General features: G+C 44.6%; 2 long non-coding RNA genes across 3 annotated transcripts in view; one reads left to right on the top strand and one right to left on the bottom strand.

The window, feature by feature from the left end:
* LOC117977252 (uncharacterized) overlaps nucleotides 1-24,828 on the bottom strand; it is a 92,708-nt gene that overhangs the window by 33,100 nt on the left and 34,780 nt on the right. The window contains exon 3 of one of the 2 annotated variants that reach the window (XR_010110978.1): nucleotides 8,593-8,997. The exons of the other annotated variant lie outside the window; for it this stretch is intronic. This is a non-coding gene — a long non-coding RNA (uncharacterized LOC117977252). The remainder of the gene's footprint in view (nucleotides 1-8,592; nucleotides 8,998-24,828) is intronic. 2 annotated transcript variants of the gene reach the window in all.
* LOC103784143 (uncharacterized) lies at nucleotides 864-20,977 on the top strand. The gene is made up of 4 exons (XR_004668189.3): nucleotides 864-7,622; nucleotides 16,768-16,894; nucleotides 17,521-17,616; nucleotides 18,568-20,977. It is a non-coding gene; the product is annotated as an uncharacterized LOC103784143 (long non-coding RNA).

The raw sequence follows: 24,828 nt of genomic DNA, 5'->3' as shown, positions 1-24,828 counted from the left end.
TTATTTTTTTCTTTAATTATAAAACATTCTCCTTTTTTATATAACAATTTGCCATTGATATCACTTTAGGTATAAAGATATTAGGATATCTTTATAGTAGATAAAAAGCTAACTCATTATTTGTAAGAGTTAAAGTATCTTCCACTATATGAGCATTTAAAATGCTAAAGTACTTTTGCCACCAAAAATAGTGCTTCTGTAAATATTCTTTTACTTGTACCTTTATTAATTTTTACTTCTGCTGAAACAAATTGCATGAGGAAACAAATGTATGTGTATAAAATGTAATATATGTATATATATTTAATATATGTGTATACAACTTAATATATACACATACATACAATAACATACCCAAATTTTTGGTTGTTTTTTGAGGTGGAGTTTTGCTCTGTCGCCCAGGTTGGAGTGCAGTGGTGTGATTTCAGCTCACCGCAACCTCCACATCTTGGATTCAAGTGATTCTCCTGCCTCAGCCTCCTGAGTAGCTGGGAATACAGGCATCTGCCACCAAGTCCAGCTATCTTTGTCTTTTTAGTGGAGATGGGTTTTCACCATGTTGGCCAGGCTGCTCTTGAACTCCTGACCTCAAGTTGTCCACTGACTTTACCCTCCCAAGGTGCTGGAATTACACATATGAGCCACCGCACCTGGCCTAACATATACAATTTAATGTATATACAAATATAGGTTGGGTGCAGTGGCTCACTCCTGTAATCCTAGCACAATGGGGAGCTGAGGTAGGGGATTGTTTGAACCCAGGAGCTTGAAACAAGCCTGGGCATCATGGTGAAACCCTGTCTGTACAAAAAACACAAAAATTAGTTGGGTGTGGTGGCACGTGCCTGCGCTCTCAGCTACTCAGGAGACTGAGGTTGGAGGATAGCTGGAGCCCAGGTGGTCGAGGCTGCAGTGAGTTGTGATCATGCCACTGCACTCCAGCATGGGTGACAGAGTGAGACCCTGTCTTAGACAAAAGCAGATATATGGATTATATGTATGTGATCTTTGACAAAGTCAACAAAAGTGAGCAATGAGGAAAGGACTCCCTATTCAACAAATGTTTCTGGGTTAACTGGCTATCCACATGCAGAAGACTGAGTCTGAGCCCCCTACCTTTCACCATATAAAAAATTAACTCCAAATGGATTAAAGATTTAAATATAAGACCTCAAACTATAAAAATACTGGAAGACAACCTAGGAAACACTCTTCTCAACATCGGCCTTGGCAAATAATTTTTGGCTAAGATTCCAAAAAAGCAATTGCAGCAAAAACAAAAATAGACAAGTGGTACCTAATTAAGCCAGAAGCTCGGAGGCCAGTTTGGGCAGATCACAAGGTCAGGAGTTTGAGACCAGCCTGACCAACATGGTGAAACCCTGTCTCTAATAAAAATACAAAAATTAGGTGGTGGTGATGCACACCTGTAATCCCAGCTATTCAGGAGGCTGAGGCAGGAGAATTGCTTGAACCTAGGAGGCAGAGGTTGCAGTGAGCCGAGATCGCACCACTGCACTCCAGCCTGGGTGACAGAGCAAGACTGCCTCAAAAAAAAAATTAAAGTAAAATAAAAGCGTAAACACAACAAGACAAACTATCAACAGAGTAAACAAACTACAGAATGGGAGAAGATATTCACAAACGATGTATCCAACAAAGGCCTAATAATATCCAGAATCTATAGACAACTTAAACAAATGGAACCCTTACTCTGTAGCAAGTTCTGTATGCATAAGCCTCTCTTTGTTCTTATTTTGGTGGCCTCTGTTTATTTACACAAAGAGGAAGAACTGCTATTCCCATAAATCATGGCTTTCAAAATGATCACAGTTCACTGGGCGTGCTTGCTCATGCCTGTAATTCTACCATTTTGAGAGACGGAGGCAGGCAGATCACGAGGTCAGGAGATCAAGGCCATCCTGGCCAACCCAGTGAAACCCCATCTCTACCAAGAATACAAAAACATTAGCCATGATTGGTGGCATGCACCTATAATCCCAGCTACTCAGGAGGCTGAGGCAGGAGAATCACCTGAATCCAGGAGGCAGAGGTTGCAGTGAGCCGAGATCATGCCACTGCACTCCAGTCTGGATGACAGAGTAAGACTGTCTCAAAAAACCCAAACTGGTCAGGCTCGGTGGCTCACGCCTGTAATCCTAGCACTTTGGGAGGCTGAGGCAAGTGGATCACAAGGTCAAGAATTCAACACCAGCCTGGCCAAGATGGCGAATCCCCAACTCTACTGAAAAATACAAAAATTAGCCAGGCACAGTGGCAGGCACCTGTGATCCTGGCTACTTGGGAGGCTGAGGCAGGAGAATCACTTGAATCCAGGAGGCAGAGGTTGCAGTGAGCTGAGATCTCACCGCCGCACTCCAGCCTGGGCAATAGAGTGAGAATCTGTCTCAAAAAAAAAAAAAAAAACCCATGGAGAAACTCCATCTCTACTAAAAATACAAAATTAGTCAGGCTTGGTGGCACATGCCTGTAATCCCAGCTACTTGGGAGGCTGAGGCAAGAGAATCGCTTGAACCTGGGAGGCAGAGGTTTCAGGGAGGTGGAAGGTGAGGTGAGCCAGGATCGTGGCATTGCACTACAGCCTGGGCAACAAGAGTAAAACTCTCTCTAAACAAACAAACAAACAAACAAACAAAACAAAACAAAGAAAAATACACACAATTTATTTCCTGGTTTGTGATAATCTGTGAAATATATTTTTAAATGAATTGGAATTCAATACAGTACTATTCACACCCCAAATACTCCTAATATTTCCTTTCCCAGATGATGACCTGGTACTCTTCCTAGGGCTTGACTTCTCCCTACAGGTCCCCAGTACAAGTATTTGTGATTCTGAGTCAATTCATTGTCTACATGTGTGACAATGCAATGCTCTTGTTGTAGAGTACCAAGATGAGGCAGGTCCAAACTGCACATTTGTAGAGAACATAGTATGTGTGCAATTGAACATGTATGTGGTTGTGATACTGAAAACAATACAAACTTAGGCCAGGCGCAATGGCTGATGCCTGTAATCTTAGCACTTTGGGAGGCCGAAGCATGGAGGTCACCTGAAGTCAGGAGTTTGAGACCAGCCTGGCCAACCTGCTGAAACTCTGTCTCTACTAAAATACAAAAAATTAGCTGGGTGTGGTGGCAGGCACCTGTAATTCCACCTACTCCGGAGGCTGAGGTGGGAGAATCGCTTGAACCCAAGAGATGGAGGTTGCAGTGAGCTAAGATCACACCACTGCATTCCAGCCTGGGTGACAAGAGTGAAACTGCATCAAGAAAAAAAAAAAAAACATTGGCCTTGGGCATTTCTTTAGGTTGGCTCCTGTGTTCTATTTATAGCATGCCTTTATCAAGGGGTTGGGGTGTGGGACTAATTACCAACTTTCTGGCACCATAAAGTGTTTTGATTCATCTGGTATTTTCCCTGACCCAGACGTGGAATAAACCATTTATTTAAAGATACTTGGTTTCTTTCATTGAAAAGTATTATTTACAAAGCACCAAAATCTTGGGCTGGGTGAGGTGGCTCAGGTCTGTAATCTCAACACTTTGGGAGGCTGAGGCAGGAGGATCCCTTGAGGCCAACAGTTTGAGACAAGCTTGGGCAACACAGTGAGACCCCCATCTCTATTTTTAAAAACCAAACAAAAACAAAATCGCCAAGATCGGGGTGACACGTGTGCTCATTGCTATGGGTGTGTCATTGCTTCTAGGCCCTCTTAGTGGGCAGAACTAGGAAATATATTGTATGTATACTAACACACATGCCACATGCCTAATTCGTATATTTATTCAGCCTTACTGGAAGCATTCTTTTTTTTTTTTTCCAGACAGGGTCTCGCTCTGTCACCTAGGATGGAGAGCAGTGGCATAATCTCAGATCAATGCAACCTCCACCTCCCAGGTTCAAGTGATTCTCCTGCCTCAACCTCCTGAGTAGTTGGGACTACAGATGCATGCCACCATGCCTGGCTAATTTTTGTGTTTTTAGTTGAGACAGGGTTTCACCATGTTGGCCAGGCTGGTCTGGAACTCCTGACCTCAGTGGATCTGCCTCCCTTGGCTTCCCAAAGTGCTGGAATTACAGGCATGGGCCTCTGTGCCTGGCCAAGCATTCTTAATGGGAGTGATATTGCCCCTAAGAGGGTGAACATTGGTTATTGAAGGTAAAATGAATTATAGTAGTTGCAATGGTTTGTGGCCTTCCACAATTTTTTTTTTTTTCAGAGAGGGAGGCTCGCTCTGTCACCCAGGCTGGAGTGTGGTGGTGCAATCTCTGCTCACTGCAACCTCCACCTCCTGGGTTCAAGCAATTCTGCCTCAGTCTCCCAAGTAGCTGGGATTACTGGCACACACTACCACGCTCAGATAATTTTTGTATTTTTTGTAGAGACGGAGTTTCACCATGTTGGCCAGGCTGGTCTAGAACTACTGATCTCAAGTGATCTGCCTGCCTCGGACTCCCGAAGTTCTGGGATTACAGGTATGAGCCACCATGCCTGGCCTATTGCACAAAATTTTACTCCTTGGTATTTAATTTCTCTCAAATATGATGGGCAGCATTAATCATTTTATGGAAGATAAAAAATCCATGCAAGATCAGGCCATGCACAGTGACTCACACCTGTAATCTCAGCACTTTGGGAGGGCAAGGAAGGTGGATCACTGAAATTCAGTAGTTCAAGACCAGCCTGGCCAACATGGTAAAACCGTGTGTCAACTAAAAATACAAAACAATTACCCAGAAGTGGTGGCACCTGCCTGTAATCCCAGCTCCATGGGAGGCTGAAGCAGGAAAATCGCTTGAACCCAGGAGGCAGAGGTTGCAGTGAGTGGATCGTGCCACCGCCCTTCATCCTGGGTGACAGAGTGAGCCTCCACCTCAAAAAAAAAAAAAAAAAACTTTGCAAGATCAGTGTTACAAAATGATGGCAAATTGATGGCTATACCTGGAAGACTTTTTTTTGATTGAATGCTCTATCCCAAAGTTATATGAGAGGTGGTCTCTGTGTGTCTATTGGCTGCCTTGTGGATAGTATTTATGATTGATCCTCAGTGCTTTGGGAATTATGTAAAATAGTTTATATTACGAAAGTAATTCAACCTAGCATTAATTGTGTTAAGTGTTGAAAATGAAAAGTGTTGACTACATCTGAATGAATGAATATCTGGCCAACTGGTTTTGTTTGTTTTTTTGTTTGTTTGTTTGTTTTTGTTTTTACAGATGGAGACTCACTCTGTTGCCCAGGCTGGAATGCAGTGGCATGATCTTGGCTCACTGCAACCTCCACTTCCTGGGTTCTAGCAAGTCTCCTGTCTCAGCCTCCCGTGTAGCAGGGACTACAGGTACATGCCCCCACACCCAGCTAATTTTTTGTATTTTAGTAAAGACGGGGTTTCACCCTGTTGCCCAGGCTGGTCTTGAAATCCTGAGTTTAGGCAATCCACCCACCTCAGCCTCCCAAAGTGCTAGGATTACAGGCTTGAGCCACCGCTCCCAGCCTAGCTTACAGTTTTATTGAAAACCCCATTTAACTCAAAACAGCTTGTTTCTTATGAATAATAGTTTTTGTTTGTTTGTTTTTTGTTTGTTTTTACAAACGGCTATGAAATCATCAAGATTTGTGGATCATCAATAAAAGAAACATCCTGATAAAGTTGAGAAACAGAATATTTAAAAAGTTTAAAATAGAATTTTGAACTGTGACACTGTTACTTCTTATTTAATAAAGACAAGCTGCGGGGTGAGGTGGCTCACACCTGTAATCCCAACACTTTGGGAGGCCGAGGTGGGTGTATCACGTGAGCCCAGGAGTTGGAGACCAGCCTGGGTAATATGGTGAAATCTTGTCTCTACTAAAAACACAAAAACTAGCCTGGCACAGTGTGTGCACCTGTAATTCCAGGTACTCAGGAGGCTGAGGCAGGAGACTCGCTTCAACCTGAGAGGCGGAGCATGCAATGAGCCGAGATTGCAGCACCATGCTCCAGCCTGGACTATAGAGCAATACTTGGTCTCAAAAAAAAAAAAAAAAAAAAAAGGATAAGCAAACAAATTATGATGAAATAATTGCCTTACAAAATTGCAGAAATAGGCCAGGCGTGGTGACTCACGCCTGTAATCCCAGCAATTTGGGAGGCCGAGGCAGGCGCATCACCTGAGGTCGGGAGTTTGAGACCAGTCTGGCCAAAATGGTGAAACCCCGTCTCTACTAAAAATACTAAGTTAGCCAGGCATGGTGGCACATGCCTGTAATCCCAGCTACTCGGGAGGCTGAGGGAGGAGAATCACTTGAGTCCCGGAGACGGAGCTTGCAGTGAGCTGAGATCATGCCATTGCACTCCAGCCTGGCTAACACAGCGAAACTCTGTCTCAAAAAAAAAAAAAAAAAAAAAGAAAGAAAGAAAAGAAAAGAAAAGAAAAGATTACAGAAATCATTGTAAAACCCCATAGTGCTTTATACTTGCTGAAACTGTCACAGGACTCACATGAGAGACGGTAACTTCAATAGTGATGTAACACATTGCCACTATTTCACAATCACTCCTATTGAGCAATAATTCAATTCAAAGGTGCATTAATGAGATGTCAGGTAATACCAAAGAGTAGCTGATTAATCAAGTAAGTTTCCTATTCAGATCAATGAAATCAGTTACTGAGAGTGAGGCCTGACGATAGGACATGTTTGTTATTTCAATAATGACTGCAAACTAGAAGAAGAGATATTGTTTGTAAAATCTTTAGACGCTGACCGTACCAGAGCATCTATTCTTGCTGCTATAAAAACTTGGTTTGGGGCTGGGAGCAGTGGCTCACGCCTGTAATCTCAGCACTATCATTTTCTCACATGAATCGGAAAATGCCGACGTCTGCATCCTAAATCTAAACTAATTTCCCACTCACTTGCTAAGCTTCAGTCACACCAGGCTGCTTTTTGTTTCTGGAATGCTCCAAGTGCTCTCTGATTTTTCAGGGCCTTCAGTGTAACTGTGCCTCTGCTTGGAATACCCTTCCACACTGATGGCTCCTCACCACCAAAGCTCGAGGGTTATCTCTCAGACACCCGTCCTATCAATGCTACGGGAAGGATCCCTCAAGTTACTGCTTATACCACCTATTGATATATTTCATAGTATTTATCACAATATAAAATTACTTCATTTTCCCCTTTTAATTTAAAATCTTTTTTTTTCTCCAGACTAGAATGTAAACCTCATGTGGGCAGCAGACATGTCTGCTTACTTTTTTTTGAGACGGAGTCTCGCTCTGTCACCCAGGCTGGAGTGCAACGGCACGATCCCGACTCACTGCAACCTCCACCTCCCGGGTTCAAGCGATTCTGCTGTCCCAGCCTTCCAAGAAGCTGAGATTACAGGCGCCCACCAGGCCCGGCTAATTTTTGTATTTTTAGTAGGGGAGCAGTCGGGCTCTGGACTACATTTCCCGGAGGATTCTGCAGGCCAATACCACGTCTCGCGAGATTTCGGCTTCCTCTTAGCCAGGTGGCAGAATCTTTCGCTGTGCCCAATTAGCTGCTGCCGCGCCCTGGAGTCCGGAGTAACTTGGCCAGGCTGGCCCCGAGCGGAACTAGAGAAAGCTGAGGGTGAGGAATCCGGCTCCGGTCCTTTTGTGTGTGGAGGGCTGAGGAGAGGAGTTTGCGTGTGTGATTGCCATGGTTGCCGTGGGTCTTCGTGGTCTGTGACTGTGGCTGCGTGGTGCTGACTCTGGGTGATCAAGTGGGCGCTTGTGACTGTGCGCGCTCGGAGTGGATGTGTGTGTCCTGGACGAGCCGCGTTGTGTGTGCGGATGTGGACAACCGGTGACTGTGTGGTTGGGGCTGCGTGTCCCAGGGTGGATGTGTGACTTTGCGTGTGTGTGCAGTACTGTGTGTGCGTGAGTTGCAGGTCTGTGGCTGTGCAGGTGCAACTTGTGTGGCCCCGTGGTCTGTGTGAGAGAGGAGAGTGTGACTGGCTGTGAGGCAGAGGGTAAGTGGATATAGGGAGGCATGTGTGTGATTGGAACTTTGTGTGTCCCCTTGAGAGAAAAAAACCTTTAGGGAGTTAGAGCGGTTCCTTGGTAAAACTCCTTTAAACAGAGAAACAGCCAGAAAAATCAGGCTGCAGGCACAGAGAAGGAAAACTAGCAAAGGGGGTTGTCCTAAAGACATTCCTCAGCTGCATTGATAAGGGACCGAGGTCCAACATAGAAATGCCTTTGTCCTTTGTGTGACCAGCGGGCTTCCAGGAAATAGTCGCTTTTTTGTGGGCATGTATACTGTGGGCTCTGTTAGATTTTGAAGGGAAGGCGAAGGTTAAAGAAAGAGAGAGAGTTGGCGGCTCTATGGAGGGGACCAACTAAATGCCAGAGCCCACTGCCGCTTACAAGCTGGAGTAATTATAGGCCTGGGCAGGAGGGGTCTGGGCAGTATAGCTTGTTGCCTGGGATGTTTCTTGGGCCTTTCCCCAGCAGGATGTGATAAGGAAGTCAGGCGGTTGGGGAGGATGTTTCTCGCAGCCCAAACCCCAGTGGAATGTTTCCCTCTGAACAGGGTCTGTGAAATGGTGGGGGCTTACAAATCGGTGCAGCTTGGACTAACAGGCTCCGGCGGCCACTTTATTTTCTGGACATGCTTTGGACTGTGAGCCGAGCCTCTATGAATCATCACTTCAGCCTCTGATTGGTCCTGGGCCAAACTTTCACTTCAGCCCCTGATTGGTCTTGGGCCAAAATTTCACTTCAGCCTCTGATTGGTCCCAGGCTAAGGTCCCGGGCCAAGCGAAGTAGTGCTATCTCCAAGACAGCTCACAGACCAGTGAGCACATTCTTCCTCTTCCCAGTTCACAAAACCCCCAGATTCAGCCTCCTAGTTGGCAACCCTCTTTCGGGTCCCCTCTCTGCTGGGGAGAGCTTTCTTCTTTTGCTTATTAAACTTCTGTTCCAAACTCATCCTTTGTGTCCACGTTCCTTAATATTCTTGGCTGTGAGAGAAAGAAGGCAAAGACAAGAGCCTTTATCCTAACAACTCAATTGTTGGAGAGAAGATTCATGCATATTCTATGTGGCATCACACGCCATAGCCCTGGGATTGAAAGCCATGCAGTTTAAGGGATGGTGTTAATCTCAGTCCAAATAGGTAATAAGATCTTTCACGTTGCTATATTTTAGGGGTAGGAATGAGATTGGGGGTTTGATCAATAGTTTGCCCATAGGACCAGGGATTTGCCCAGTCATCTGTGAGTAAATGCTTGGGCCAGTTTCCATGCCTGTATTGAATTAAATACTCATACGGTTCTGTGATTTTGTCAAATACAGATTTGGTCTTTGTCCCTATTTCCTGGCATACAACTCCTAAAATCCTTGGAATGTCCTAAGGGCTTGCTTTTTTTTTTTTTGAAATGGAGTCTTGCTCTGTAACTCAGGCTGGAGTGCAGTGGCGCAATCTCCACTCACTGCAACCTCTGCCTCCCGGGTTCAAGCAATTCTTCTGCTTCAGCCTTCCGAGTGGACTACAGGCATGTGCCACCATGCCCGGCTAATTTTTGTCTTTGTTTTCTTTTTTAGTAGAGATGGGGTTTCACCATATTGGCCAGTCTGGTCTCGAACTCCTAACCTCAAGTGATCTGCCTGCCTCGGGCTCCCAAAGTGTTGGGATTACAGGCGTGAGCCACCGCACCCAGGCTTTGGCTTTTTATATGTTAGTGATTGACCGATAGCTTCAGGATGTGGACTGGTCATCAGAAAGACCAAGGCAGGATTAGAGGGTTGGGACTTTCAGCCCCTACCCTCCCACCCCTGGGGAGTGGAGGGGACTGAGGATTAAGTTGATGGCAAGTGGCTAATGGTTTAATCAATCATGCATGTGTAATGAGGCCACCTTACAAACCCCAAAGGAGTGGATTCGGAGAGCTTCCAGAGAGCTGAACACATGGAGGTTCCTGGAGGGTCGTGCCCAGGGAGGGGATGGAAGCTCTGTGCCCCTTCCCCCATACCTCGTGCTAGGCATCTCTTCATCTATATCCTTTGGAATATCCTTATAATCAAATAGTAAATGTGTTTCCGTGAGGTTTGTGAGCCATTTTATTCTAGCAAATTAATCAAACCAAAGAGGAGGTCGTAGGAACCCCAAATTAAACCCATCAGTTAGAAGTTCCAGAGGCTGGGACTTGTGACTGGTGTCTGAAAGGGGGGCAGTTTTGGGGGCTGAGCCCTCAATCTGTGAGGTGACACTGTCTTATGGCAGATATCAATTGTCAGAATCAAATTGATGGACACCCAGCTGGTGTCTGCTGCAGAACTGATTCCTTGCTTGGTGAAAGGGAGAAATCTCATATTTTGAGGCCACAGAAGTCTTCTGGGTAGATTGTTGTGGTTTTGGTGTGAAGCAGAGGAAGAACACAGGTTGAGTTTTTTCCAAATGGGTTCACATTGGGGGTCCTCAACCTCAAATCCATCAACTCCATCGCTGAATTTTTATTTATGTATTTATTTTTATTTATGAGGTAGAGTCTCACTCTGTCTCCCAGGCTGGAGTTCAGTGGCACGATCTCAGCTCATTGCAACCTTGATCTCCTATGCTCAAGTGATCCTTCTACCTCAGCCTGCCAAATAAGCTGAAACCAGAGGCACACACTAGCACTATGGTGTAATTAAAAATAATTTTCAGTAGAGAAGAAGACTCACTATGTTGTCTGGGCTGGTCTTGAACTCCTGAGTTCAAGTGATCCTCCCCCTCTGCCTCCAAAGTGCTATGATTGCAGGCATGAGCTTCCTCATCTATCACTGATTTTCTCTTTCTTTCTTTCTTTCTTTTTTTTTTCTTTTTTTTTTTGACAAAGTCTCACTCTGCCTTGCCTAGGCTGAACTGCGGTGGTGCAATCTTGGTTCACTGCAGCCTCCACCTTCCAGATTCAAGTGATTCTCCTGTCTCAGCCTCCTGAATAGTTGGGATTACAGGTGCCCGCCACCACACCCGACCAATTTTTGTATTTTTAGTAGAGACAGGGTTTCACCGTATTGGCCAGGCTGATCACGAACTCCTGATCTCAGGTGATCTACCTGCCTTGGCCTCCAAAAGTGCAGTGGCAGGGTCAGGGCATACTGCAGCCTTGACCTCTGGGGCTTAAGGGATCCTCCCTCCTCAGCCTCCCAAGTATCTGGAGTATAGGCATATGGCACCATGCCAGGCTAATATTTGTAATTTTTGCACAGACGGGGTTTTGCCATGTTGCCCAGTCTGGTCTTGAACTCCTGAGCTCCAACAATCTTCCCACCTGAGCCTCCCAAAGTTCTGGGATTACAGGGAAGAGCCACTGCACCCGGCCTATCACTGCATTTTTAAAGGGAAGGAGGACTATAGTGAGATTCACTAAGGCTTACAGAAAAGGTAGAACCCCAGATAGATTTAAAGACAGAGATTATAATATTCTTGAGATGATAATATCCAAATTTAGCTTTCATAGATAGGGAAATTTGAAGTACATCAGACTATAAGTTGGCATTTTGTGCAACTAATTAAAACTACGTTTGAAAGAGAGCAATTGCATATTTGTTACTGAGTAATATTAAGCAACCATGAAAATAAATAGAAATAACCAAGAAATTGTTATATTTAAATCCTCCCTCCTTTTTTGGAAAGAGAAGTATTGATATTTTTGGATTCTAATCAAAACTTCTCTTTTAAAATAAAATTGATGATTCTATGGAGATAGGGAGGGAATAACCTATGTTTATTGAACACCTGATATTCCACTTACCCAAATGTCATTTATTCTATATTCTAGGTTTTTGTTGAGACAGGGTCTTTCTTGCTCTGTTACCTAGCCTAGAGTGCAGTGGGGTGGTCACAGCTCACAGAGGTATACCACCATGCCTGGCATTTTATTTTATTTTATTTTATTTTATTTTATTTTATTATTTTAATTATTTTATTTTATTTTATTATTTTATTTTATTTTATTTTATTTTATTTTTGCAGAGATGGTGTCTCCCTATATTTCCCAGGCTTGACTTGAACTTCTGGGCTCAAGCAATCCTCCTGCCTTGGCATCCCAAAGTGCTGGGATTATATGCATAAGCCACTGTGCTCAGTCAATATTATAGTCTTGATAGTAGAAGTGTCTCAGTGTACTGGAAAACTTTGTCTAAATTTTGAAAAAATATTAAAAAACACGTTGGTTTTATTTGGCCAATACTGATTTCTTTGCTCCTTCATTATTTATTGGCATTATTAGCCTGTTGACTTTCAATTTCCTTACATCCCTTTCACTCCATTTCTTTTATTTTGCACCCCAAATAGAAACTCCTTTTTTTTTTTTTTTTTTAGATGAATTCTCGCTCTCGGCTCTTGTGACCCAGGCTAGAGTGCAGTGGTGCAGTCTCATCACTGTAATCTTCACCTTCCAGGTTCAGGCAATTCTCCTGCCTCAGCCTCCCAAGTAGCCTAGATTACAGGCATGCGCCACTACACCCTGCTAATTTTTTGTATTCTTTTTTTTTTTTTTTTCTTGAGATGCAGTTTCACTCTTGTTGCCCAGGCTGGAGTGCAATGGCATGAACTCTGCTCACTGCAACTTCTGCCTCCCAGGTTCAAGCGATTCTCCTGCTTCAGCCTCCCAAGTAGCTGGGATTAGAGGGTGAGCCACCACACCTGACTAATTTTTGTATTTTTAGTAGAGACAGGGTTTTGCCATGTTGGACAGTCTGGTCTGGAACTCCTGATCTCAAGTCATCCACCTGCCTTGGCCTCCCAAAGTGCTGAGATTACAGGCATGAGCCACCGTGTCCAGCTTTTTTGTATTTTTATATTTATTTATATTTTGATAGACAGTCTGGCTCTGTTGACCAGGCTGGAGTGCAGTGGCACAGTCTCGGCTCACTGCAACCTCCGCCTCCCAGGCTGAAGCGATTCTGCTGCCTCTGACTCCCCAGTAGCTGGTATTACAGGCAGCTGCTATCACACCTGGCTACCTTTTGTATTTTAATTAGAGACAGGGTTTCACCATGTTGGCCAGGCTGGTCTTGAACTCCTGACCTCAGGTGATCTGCCCACCTTGGCCTCCCAAAGTGGCCTTGCTTGAGGCCAGGAGTTTGAGACCAGCCTGGCCAACATGGTAAAACCTGCTCTTTACCAAAAATACAAAAAAAAAATTAGCCAGGTATGGTGGTGTGTGCCTGTATTCCAAGCTACTTTGATGGTTGAGTCACAAAAAACACTTGAACCCAGGAGGCAGAGGTTGCAGTGAGCTGTGATCACCTCACTGTACTGTAGCCTGGGTAACAGATTGAGACTTGTCTCAAGAAAAAAAAATTCTTGGCAGGACGTGGTGGCTCACACCTGTACTCCCAGCATTTTGGGAGGCCAAGGTGGGTTGATCACCTGAGGTCAGGAGTTTGAGACCAGCCTGACTAACATGGAGAAACTCTGTCTCTCCTAAAAATACAAAATTAGCTGGGCGTGGTGCTGCATGCCTGTAATCCCAGCTACTCAGGAGGGTGAGGCAGGAGAATCGCTTGAACCCAGGAGGCAGAAGTTGCAGTGAGCCGAGATCACACCACCGCACTCCAGCCTGGGCAACAAGAGCAAAACTCCGTCTCAAAAAAAGAAAAAAAAATCTTTACTTTGGATAAATACTTAGAAATGGAATTTCCAGGTCAGCCTTTAGATATTATTAATGGATTTAATATGAAAAACCTTTACTTGAGGATGTATAAAGCTTTAAAAGACAGGGTCCCTATTCTTAAGTTATAAGTAAAGCAGCATTTGTAAGGTAATATTCAGAAAACATCAGATAATATCCTATAAAGTCCTCCTGTTCTTGCTGATGACATTGGATGGCCAGTTAAGGATGACACTTCATGCTGTCCCCTGCAACCACGGTCCTGACATGCCTAAATGATACTGGCCCTATGAGAACACTGTGGATGTGAAAGCATTTCCTCAGGTTATCTTTTTAACCTGCTGGTTTTAATCTAATGATGGGATATCCAAAGTGAATCTAACAGAGTGACATGATTGTGGATCTGTTGGGGGGAATCAGAGACAGCTAGAGCAAGGGCAGACATGTGCTGAACTCATCTGTCTTAAGAGCCGAAGCAAGCAGCAGTGTTACTAGCAGAGCTACTGCACATCTGTACATGTGGCTCCAATGGCTCTGACCTGTTTTTTTCCCAGTATGAACCTAATACATGAGGCAAGTTAGAAAATCAGAGTTGGCCAGGCATGTGGCTCATGCCTGTAATCCTAGTACTTTGGGAGCCAACGTGGGTGGATCACTTGAGACCACGAGTTCCAGACCATCCTCGGCAACACAGTGAAACCCCGTCTCTACTAAAAATACAAAAATTAGCTGGGTGTGGTGGCAGGCACCTGTAATCCCAGCTATGGGAGGCTGAGGTTGCAGTGAGCCAAGATCAGGCCACTGCACTTCAGCCTGGGTGACAGAGCAAGGCTGTCTCAAGAAAAAAAAAAGGGGGAAAGGAAAGGAAAGAAAATCACAGCTTGTTAGGCACTTGCAGCTAAACACATATGCACAAAAATTATTCAGTAAAAGCAAAACAGTTTTGGTGTATCTTGAGATTTTGTTTTATCTCCAAAGGAAGACTATATCTTTCATCTTTGAACTAGTCTTTGGAAAATGCCTTCTATATAACAAATCTTATAGTTTTCTTCTAATTAGGTCTTGAGGTCTCTCAGGAGAATGGCTATAAACTCTACCTCACTCTAATGGGGCTCTAGGGGAGGGGCCTGTGGGTCTTTACAGTAGCTTTTCACCGGACATTTCTTTTTCCTGGACAACAGCCTAATGCTCAAGTATCTGACCCATGACCAGGTGTCTCACAGGAAACTTGTTTATACTGGCAGATGCCCTTGTAACTTTTGTCTGACCTGTGTGCAGTTTATTCCTACCATGATACCCACTCTTTTTTTTTTTTTTTTTTTTTTTTGAGATGCAGTCTCCATCTGTTACCAGGCTGGAGTGCTGAGGCATGACCTTGGTTCACTGCAACCTCCACCATCTGGGTTCAAGCAATTCTCCTGCCTCAGCCTCCCGAGTAGCTGGGACTACAGGCACGTGCCACCATGCACAGCTAATTTTTGTATTTTTAGTAGAGTCAGAGATTCACCATGTTGTCCAGGATGGTTTTGATCCCTTGACCTCATGATCTGCCCTACTCAGCCTCCCAAAGTTCTGGGATTACAGGTGTGAGCCACCGCGCCGGCCTTTTTTTTTTTTTTTTTTTTTTTGAGACAGGATCTTGCTCTGGTGCCTAGGCTGGAGTGCAGTGGCAGGATCACAGCTCACTGTGGCCTTGACCTCCTAGGCTCAAGCAATCCTCCCACCTCAGCCTCCCAAGTAGCTGGGACTAGAGGCATGTCCCACTACATCTGGCTAATTTGTATATGATATGTATTTTTGTAGAGATAGGGTTTTGCCATGTTGCCCAGGTTGATCTTGAACTCCTGAGTTCAAGCAATTCACCTGCCTTGGCCTCTCAACGTGCTGTGATAACAGGTGTGGGTTACCACACCCAGCCAATGTACATTTAATTATCAAAGTGCTATCTATACTATTTTATGGAAGTACTAATTATCAAAGTGCAATAGAGGTTTTGTTGTTGTTGTTGTTGTTTTTCTTTTGAGACAGAGTTTCACTCTTATTGCCCAGGCTGGAGTGAGTGGTGCGATCTCGGCTCACTGCAACCTCCACCTCCCAGGTTCAAGTGATTTTCCTGCCTCAGCCTCCCAAGTAGCTGGGATTACAGACATGTGTCACCACACCCAGCTAATTTTATATTTTTAGTAGAGACTAAAATGGTCTCTCCATGTTGGTCAGGCTGGTCTCGAACTCCTGACCTCAGGCGATCCATCCGCCTTGGCCTCCCAAAGTGCTGGGTTTACAGGTGTGAGCCACTGTGCCCGGCCAATAGAGGTTTTTAAACTTTTTGTAGATATTTTTGAAAGATCCTGTCTTCCTTTAAGAAAAGAGACAAGGCTGGGTGTGGTGGCTCATGCCTATAATCCCAGCACTTTGGGAGTCCAAAGCAGGTGGATTGCTTGAGCTCAGGAGTTTGAGAGTAGCCTGGCCAAATGGCAAACCCTCATTTCTACTAAAAAAAAAAAAAAAAATTGGCTGGACATGGTGGCGCATGCTTATAATCAAAGCTAATCAAAGCTAAGGTGAGAGGATCACCTGAGCCTGGGAGGTTGAGGCTGCAGTGAGCTGTGATTGTGCCACTGCACTCCAGCCTGGGCAACAGAATGAGACCCTGTCTCAAAGTGAAAACAAAAACAAAAAAATGAAACAAGATAAAAAAAAAACAAGAAAGAAAATGGTAAGGGGGAAGTGCCTATTTATTGAGCTTTTGTTGTAAATAGTAACTTGCATATCAGATGTTTACTGTAATATTCTTGAAGCTTTGCCAGGCCTACAGCTTGCTGTGTGCTTTTCAACTCTATTTCATTTATTTGGGAAATAATATATCAATGTACTTTATTCATTCCCAGCTCTAACCATGGAATACTGGGAATGTCCCTTTCTATGAAGGAGGTTTGTCGGCCACAACAGGAATATTCATGAACATGGAGGTACTTTGTTGAAGTTACACTAATTTTTTTACTCTTCCCCACTCTCAGCCTAGCCGGTCTGCACACTATATTCTCTCCATCCTTCAGCACCCTTCCATCTCTTCCTTCATCTTAAAAACCTTTCCTTTAATTTCAACAGCGCTGCCTGGGTTTGTCATTTCAGGGGTTGGGCATGTTCCAGGATCTGTCTATAGACTTCTCTCAGGAGGAATGGGAGTGCCTGGACACTGCTCAGAAGGACTTACAGAGAGATGTAATGATGGAGAACTATAGCAGCCTGGTCTCACTAGGTAAGGATGTCTATCCCCAAATAACTCATGAGTTTTCGGTGTAGCTTTCACTTGTCTGGGTGACTTTTCACCTGCTGCCTAGGGAATTGTTTTGTGTTTAGTAGATTAATAGATGGGCAGCTCTTTGGGGTCCTTCCATCTTCTCCATGCTTCAGACCTTTACACCTTCCTCTAGTCCTTCGTGAGTACTAAGGGACTAACTTTGAATTCAGGAACAGCAGGAGTGTGTCTTACTTCTTTTCTTTCTTTCTTTCTTTCCTTCTTTCTTACTTTCTTTCTTTCTTTCTTTTTCTTCTTTCTTTCTTTTTTTTTTTTTTTTTTGAGATGAAGTCTCACTCTATCGCCCAGGCTGGAGGGCAATGGTGCGATCTCGGTTCACTCCAATCTTCATCTTGGGTTCAAGCGATTCTCACGTCTCAGCCTCCTGAGTAGCTGGGATTACAGGCACTGGCCACCATGTCTGGGCAATTTTTGTGTTTTTAGTAGAGATGGGATTTCACCATGTTGGTCAGTCTGGTCTTGAACTCCTGACCTCAAGCAATCCACCTGTTTTGGCCTCCTAAAGTGTTGGGATTACAGGAGTGAGCCACTATGCCTGGCCATCTTACTTCTTTTCTTATAAACAGGTCTCTCTATCCCAAAGCCTGATGTGATTTCCTTACTGGAGCAAGGGAAAGAGTCCTGGATGGTTTCAAGGGACGTACCAGGAGGATGGTGCCCAGGTGAGTAAGGACTGAGCAGATGGGGAAGGCACTGCTGTTTAGAACCCAGCCCATCAGGGAGGCAGCACCATAAAGGTATTGGTTGAGGAATCTCTTCTGCAAGGTCCCATGTAAGAGTTGTGGCCTGACACATGGAGGAAAGTCAAGATACCCCCAACACACACATTTTTTTAAATTTTTTTAATTTGAGAGAGATTCTTGCTCAGTCACCCAGGCTGGAGAACAGTGATGCAATCTCGGCTCACTGCAACCTTCACCCGCGGGTTGAAGCGATTCTCCTGCCTCAGCCTCTAAAGGAACTGGCATTATAGGCACCTGCCACCATGCCCAGCTAATTTTTGTATTTTTAGTGGAGAAGGCGTTTCACCATGTTGGCTAGGCTGGCCTCGAACTCCTGACCTCAGGTGATTCACCTGCCTTGGCCTCTGAACGTGCTGGTATTACAGGTGTGAGCCACTGTGTCTGGCCAAGGACCCCCTTTTACCTCCACCTCTTCAGTCTGTGCTACCCTCTTGTCATAATTTCTTTCCATTTTAAAGAATAACGTTCCCTTCTTCAGAAGCCATCCTGTTTCCTCTATCTTGGAACTACTTCTTTCCCTTTAAAATTTAAACCCGTGTTGTTGCTTTAAAAACAAATCTTTTAGAATATATTTATTTTTCATACTGATCCTTGACTTTTTTTTTGCCTTGTCTTTTCTTGTCTAGTTTTCCTTTAATGCAGCCATTTCATGCATCAATGGATATTCATTCAGTACTTTTTTTTTTTTTTTTTTGGATACAGAGTCTCACTCTGTAGCCCGGGCTGGAGTGCAGTGGCGTGATCTTGTCTCACTGGAAACCAATAAGAAACGCTTCGGGATGACCTCCCTACAAGCACAGGAAAACCATTCCTGCGCATTTCTGCGCTGGAACGCCTACCTTTGGTGACATTTCCTGCACTTTCTTGCAGATTTGTACCAGGCACTGGAGAACCTCCCACCTGGTCCATGCCCGGCTCCCGGTGAACACCGAGACCCAACCTTGTGCACAGCCAGTCTTGTCATCAACAAACAGGCTAGTAAATTATAAAAAATAAAATAAAGGAAATGTAGCTGGGCGTGGTGGCATGCGCCTGTAATCCCAGCTACTCCGGAGGCTGATGCAGGAGAATCGCTTGAACCCAGGAGGTGAAGGTTGCAGTGAGGCGAGATCGCGCCACTGCACTCCAGCGTGGATGGCAAGAGCGAAACTCCTTCTCGAAATAATAAATAAAATAAAGGAAATGGGGCCGGGCATGGTGGCTCACGCCTGTAATTCCAGCACTTTTGGTGGCCGAGGCAGGCGGATCACTTGAGGTCAGAAGTTCGAGACCAGTCTGGCCAACATGGTGAAACCCCTTCTCTACTAAAAATAAACAATTAGCCAGGCATGGTGGCGGGCGCCTGTAATCCCAGCTATTTGTGAGGCAGAGACACAAGAATCGCTTGAATCCCGGAGGCAGAGGTTGCAGTGAGCCGAGCTCGTGCCACTGCGCTCCAGCCTGGGCGACAGAGCAAGACTCCATCTTAAAATAAAATAGGCCGGCCGAGGGTCTCATGCCTCTAATCACAGCATTTTGGAGGCTGAGGCGGGTGGATTTCCTGAGCTCAGGAGTTCAAGACCATCCTGGCCTACATGGTGAAACCCCATCTCTACTAAAAATGCAAAAATTAGCCGGGCATGGTGGCGCATGCCTGTAATCCTAGCTACTTGGGAGGCTGAGGCAGGAGAACCGTTTCAACCCAGGAGGCGGAAGTTGCAGTGAGCCGAGACCGCCACATTGCACTCCAGCTTGGGCAAGAGGATTGAAACTCCATCACAAAAATAAATAAATAAATAAATAAATAAATAAATAAATAAATAAATAAAAAAGAAATAGACAAAGCAAATCTTAATGCATGAACTCAAACAAATGCTTTCACTGCCAGGCTCCATCTTTGCAAAACTGAACCTAGGACAATGTGAACGTTTCTAACTAGCAATTCTGGAGGACAGATCAGGGAGGCAGCGTGAGCTTGCTTTTCTGCAATTTAATTGACTGGTCAGTAAAGTCAGTGTTTGCAGGCATTTTCAATGTTCTGTAGTGGGCTTCAGTGCCTGTGGCAGGCCGGGTTTCCAATAGCAACCAGAACAGTTTCTACTAACCCTTTACTATAATTTTGATGAATGCATAAGTTAACGTTAAAGAAATGGAGAAACTGGTGCCTGAGTATCAGGGATGGAATGTGAAAACAAACCCATTGAGACCCCGTCTGGGTTTTCTCAGACCCTAAAATCTGATCGAATAATGATAGCATTCGTACACATTCACCTCAGCCTCTCTTAAGATTCAAAAACTTTCCAAGACTCTAGGGAAATCTTTCCAGACGCGAAACCCGAGTTAAAGATTAGATGTTGATTGAATGAAACACTCCTGCTTGTAGGTGCAATCCCACAGGGAGCTTAAGATGTATATAAGCACTAGAAAAAAAAAACTTGTAACTTTGAGTTGATCTGGTGATTTACCTGGCGCTTCTCTCTGTAAGTGGCTGCAGAAATAAACTTCCTTCTTTCCCAGTCTGTCTGTATCTTAGTATTGAACAATTGCGATGGAGCTGCCCAGCAAAGTCCTCTTCTATGTGGTTATCTGGGACTCCTTTTGGAGGGAACATTTTAAATTTTCCATTTCAAAGCATTCTGTTGGCCTTCTTACACTGTTTTTCTCTGCCTTCCCTGGGACCTGAGTTCTCCTGGACGTGAATCTGCAGCCACAGAGCCTAGAAGCTCATTCCTCCACATTCTGTGACTGTTCCCCAAACACAGGGAGAATTTGCAGAAAATAAGCCCAAAAATCTTGCCATTCTTTGCAATAAAACCCCACATTACAAACTGCTGAAAACAGGATTTTAGCCTGAATAGGTTTTTCCTCTATTTGAAAGCCTTTACAATTTTGGAGGGAAGTTTCCAAATCAATCAGTAAGTACCCCCCACCCCAGGTTTATCCTTATGTAAAGTGCCCCCTTTGCACATGCAAGATTGAATAAACCTTGAAAATATTATGCTAAGTGAAAGAAGCCGGTCACAAAGGACCACATGTTATGTAATTCCATTTAAATAAAATGTCCAAAATAGACCAACACATAGAAACAGAAAGTAGATTTGTGGTGGTCCAGGATTAGGGGAGTTGGGGGGAAATGGAGGGATATGGTGTTTACTTCAGGGTAATGAAAATGATCTAAAATCTATTGTGGTGATGTTTGCATAACAGTGCAAATATACTGAAAACCACTGAATTTTACACTTTAAATCAGTGGCTTCTGTGGTATGTTATCAATATTTCTCAATAAAACTTCAAAAAAATAGTGCCTATCTGTCTTTTTGTGTATTATTCCTCCAGAGTCCAGTCCATAGTTTTTACATTTGATGAAGAAATTAAGATTTTCTTTCTTCTTCCTCTTCTTTTTTTTTGAGACAGAATCTCCCTCTGTTGCCCAGACTGGAGGGCATTGGCACAATCTTGGCTCAGTGCAACCTCCAGGCTAATTTTTGTATTTTTAGTAGAGACAGCGTTTCACCACGGTGGCTACACTGGTCTCAAACTTCTGACCTCAAGTGAGTCCCCCACCTTGGTTTCCAAAATTGCTGTGATTACAGGCATGAGCCACCGCACCCAGCCCAAGATTAAGTTTCTGTTGTTTTGATGCCCTAGGGACATCTTATTCTACCTTAATTTCTGACGCATCATCTCAGTGGAAATTTTACATTAGGCCCCAAAGTATTTTCCTCTTTTTAAGATTTTATCAGCTGAGTACAGTGGCTCACACCTGTAATCTCAGTACTTTGGGAGGCCAAGGTGGGAGGATCAGTTGAGCCCAGGAGTTCAAGACCAGTCTCTGCAATATAGTGAGACACACATATCTACAAAAAAATTTTAATTAGGTGGGCATATTGGTGCATGCCTGTGGTCTCAGCTTACTACGTAGGCTGAGGAGGGAGGATCACTTGAGCCCAGGAGGTTGAGGCTACAGTGGCCATGATTATACCACTGCACTCCAGCCTGGGTGACAGAGCGATAACCTGTCTTAAAAAAAAAATGATTGGAATTTTTTTTAGAAAACAAAGTATACACTTAGTGACTTGATACAAATGAATGAATTTGATGATCTACAGAAACCAAAACAAATAAATAAATAAAAACCCAAAGCCATTCTTCTTATGTGAATCTCTGGTGTCTCTGAATTATAAGAATTGTGAATTATGATTAATAACAAATATGCATGACAAGGACTCAGTAAGGGATAGGCATTAATAAACTGCAATGCACACTTACTGGAGTAAGGCCTTTAAAGATGTACAAGAAAAAGAAAGAAAAGACATTGAAAAATTGCATTGCCTACCAAAACGCTAAAGTTTACCTAAGTCCATTAATCAGCACACACACACACACACACACACACAGGCAATGGGTGTGTAAAATGGTCAACACAGTCTCCTATGAATGTATCCTTTTATTAATAGGTCTGTGGGGGTAAGAGATGAGGTTCTGTAGATCCTGGAATCAGGGATGGGGAATCTGTGGGGTCCCTGGGGTGAGAGATGACAATCTGTAGATTATGATGGGTGGTCTTTGGGATAGTGATGAGATCCATGGAATCAATTCTTGTGGGTATGTAGGGTCAGTGATGAGGGAATCTGGTGTCAGTGATGGGATGTTTGTGGAATCAATCTGTGAAAGCCAGATTTGTGGTGTCATCTCTCAGGCTGACACATCCTGATCTGTGTGTCAGTGGTGGAAATTCTATGGGGTCAGAGTGTGACTGTGAGGTCCCTGACACTGTGTGTTCTGGGTCTGGCCAAGTGCATAGATTCCCTTGCCTGGTCCTGGCTGGAGAGGCCCTTCTCAAGGATTCCTCACATGAAAGGTGGGTTGGCGTTGGGTTTTGTTTTTGTTTTTGTTTTGTGGAGGTGGGGGTGGTTGGCTTTTTCTTTAGGGTTTAGTTTTGCCTCTTAGAGATCACAGACACATCCAGCTTTTAGGAAGAAATTTTTGTCTGGGTGGTTGCTAGGTCCTTTGGGTCAAGCTATCTAATGGGAGTAAAGCTGACCATTCCCTCAGCGCGGTTCAGATCTAGGCAGTCATTTTAAGGTGTCCTCAAGGTGGCGTGCAAGTGGGTTGTGGCTTTGAGTGGCAGGTGTGCGGGAAGAAACAACTAAGAAGACCTAGGAGAGCTCCTAGGCTGGATCTGTCACAGCTGGAAGAACAGCCTCCCTAACCCATCAGGCGCCAATGGGATGTACCTCTGGGCTGTGAGAGGCTGGTGGAGTTGGGACCTCCAGACCTAGAGATTATGGGCACAGAAGCCTATTACTGCCAGACGCTGAGGCGTTGCCATGGGATCCAAGGATGTTTCGGGTCAGCTCAGAGCCTTTCTCAGATAATTGTTTTGGTAACTGGGGAGCTGCTGTCCAGCACACGCCCCTATGAAGGCTTAATGTGCCGTCTCCCGCAAAGTCTTCTTTGGTCTGAGAGCCACTTGTTTCTTACATCCCTGTGCTAATCTCACCATCTGCTCCTACATACTCCAGGCATTTTCCACATGCTGGTCCTCTCTTTCCTGACAGGCGAGCCATCTCTCCAGCTTCTGTGAGGACAGTTCAAATTATGGAGGAGGGGGCAGGTGAAGGGCAGCAGTGCTGAGGGGAGTACCAGGCAGCTGGGGGAGCAGGGGCTCATTTTTCTTTGTAGCTCAGATTCCTAAGCCTGTGACTTTGAGTATTGGTGTCTTCCTTGCAATGTTTCAATCTGAGGTTCTTGGGGAGAGTGCAGAATTGGAGCCCAATGGAAGCCTGGTGGGGAGAGGGTTGGGTGGAGGGAACATGGAGAATGTGTCAGGTGGTGTCTTTTCCTGGAACCTTACTTTGCCTGCTGGAGTTTCCCAGTCTGTTCCAGATGCACTCTCTCGACCCTGAAGGGACCTGAGGGGGGATGTTGGTCGCCAGTGTGTGCTCCCCTGGACTCGATTGGAATTGGTCCCACAAAGTGTTATTTATTTATTTATTTATTTGGAAGGAGTCTCGCTCTGTCACCCAGGCTGGACTGCAGTGGGGCAATCTCAGCTCACTGCAACCTCAGATTCCCAGGTTCAAGTGATTCTCCTGTTTCAGCCTCCCTAGTAGCTGGGACTACAGGTGTCCGCCACCACACCTTGCTAAATTTTTTATTTTTAGTAGAGGAAGGGTTTCACAATGTTGGTCAGGCTGGTGTCGAACTCCTGACCAGGTGATCGACCCACCTTGGCCTCTCAAAGTGCTGGGATTACAGGCGGGAGCCATCATACCCCGCCAATCCCACAAATTTGGGCATTATGGTACATTGCTACTTTTGAATCACTTATTTTTTTAGTTGTGTTTTCCCCCCTCCTTTTATTGATTAATTGACACAGAGTCTCACTGTTTCACCCAGACTGAACTGCAGTGGCACAATCTCGGTTCATTGAAACCTCTGCTTCCCGGGTTCAAGCGATTCTCCCACCTCAACCTTCCAAGTAGCTGGGATTACAGGTGCATGCCATCATGCCTGGCTAATTTTTGTATTTTCAGTAGGGACAGGGTTTCACCATGTTGGCTAAACTGGTCTCGAACTTCTGACCCCAAGTGATCCTCCTGCCTTGGCCTCCCAAAGTGTTGACGTAGGCATGAGACTCCTTGCCCGGACTTCCCTCCTTTTCCTTCAGGGATTTTAAATGTTTTCTTTCCTCCATCTATTTAATTATATGTGATTGCCTCGAGGATTTCAGCTTGAATTAAAATTACATATATTTACCTGTCTTTATTAATATTTAAACATATTAAAATAATACATGTTCATAATGAAAATGAAACATTACAAATAAATACACAGGAAAGGCAGTATTCCCCCTCCAGTTCCACTATTGAAATAACCAGTTAACAAGATGATGAGCATCTTTCCACGATGTTCTCCAAGATTCATATAAGTATTGGCCAGCAAACAACAGAATATACAGGCCAGGCTTGGTGGCTCATGCCTGTAATCCCAGCAATTTGGGAGACTGAAGCAGGTGGATCTTTTGAGGTTAGGAGTTCCAGACTAACCTGGCCAACATGTTGAAACCCCATCACTACAAAAAATACAAAAATTATTTGGGCACAGTGGCGAGCGCCTTAATCCCAGCTACTTCGGAGGCGGAGGCAC

Source organism: Pan paniscus, chromosome 21 (assembly GCF_029289425.2).
Source record: "Pan paniscus chromosome 21, NHGRI_mPanPan1-v2.0_pri, whole genome shotgun sequence".
Taxonomy (NCBI): domain Eukaryota; kingdom Metazoa; phylum Chordata; class Mammalia; order Primates; family Hominidae; genus Pan; species Pan paniscus.
Note: the sequence above shows the minus strand (reverse complement) of the source record. Positions and strands in the feature narration are given on the sequence as shown.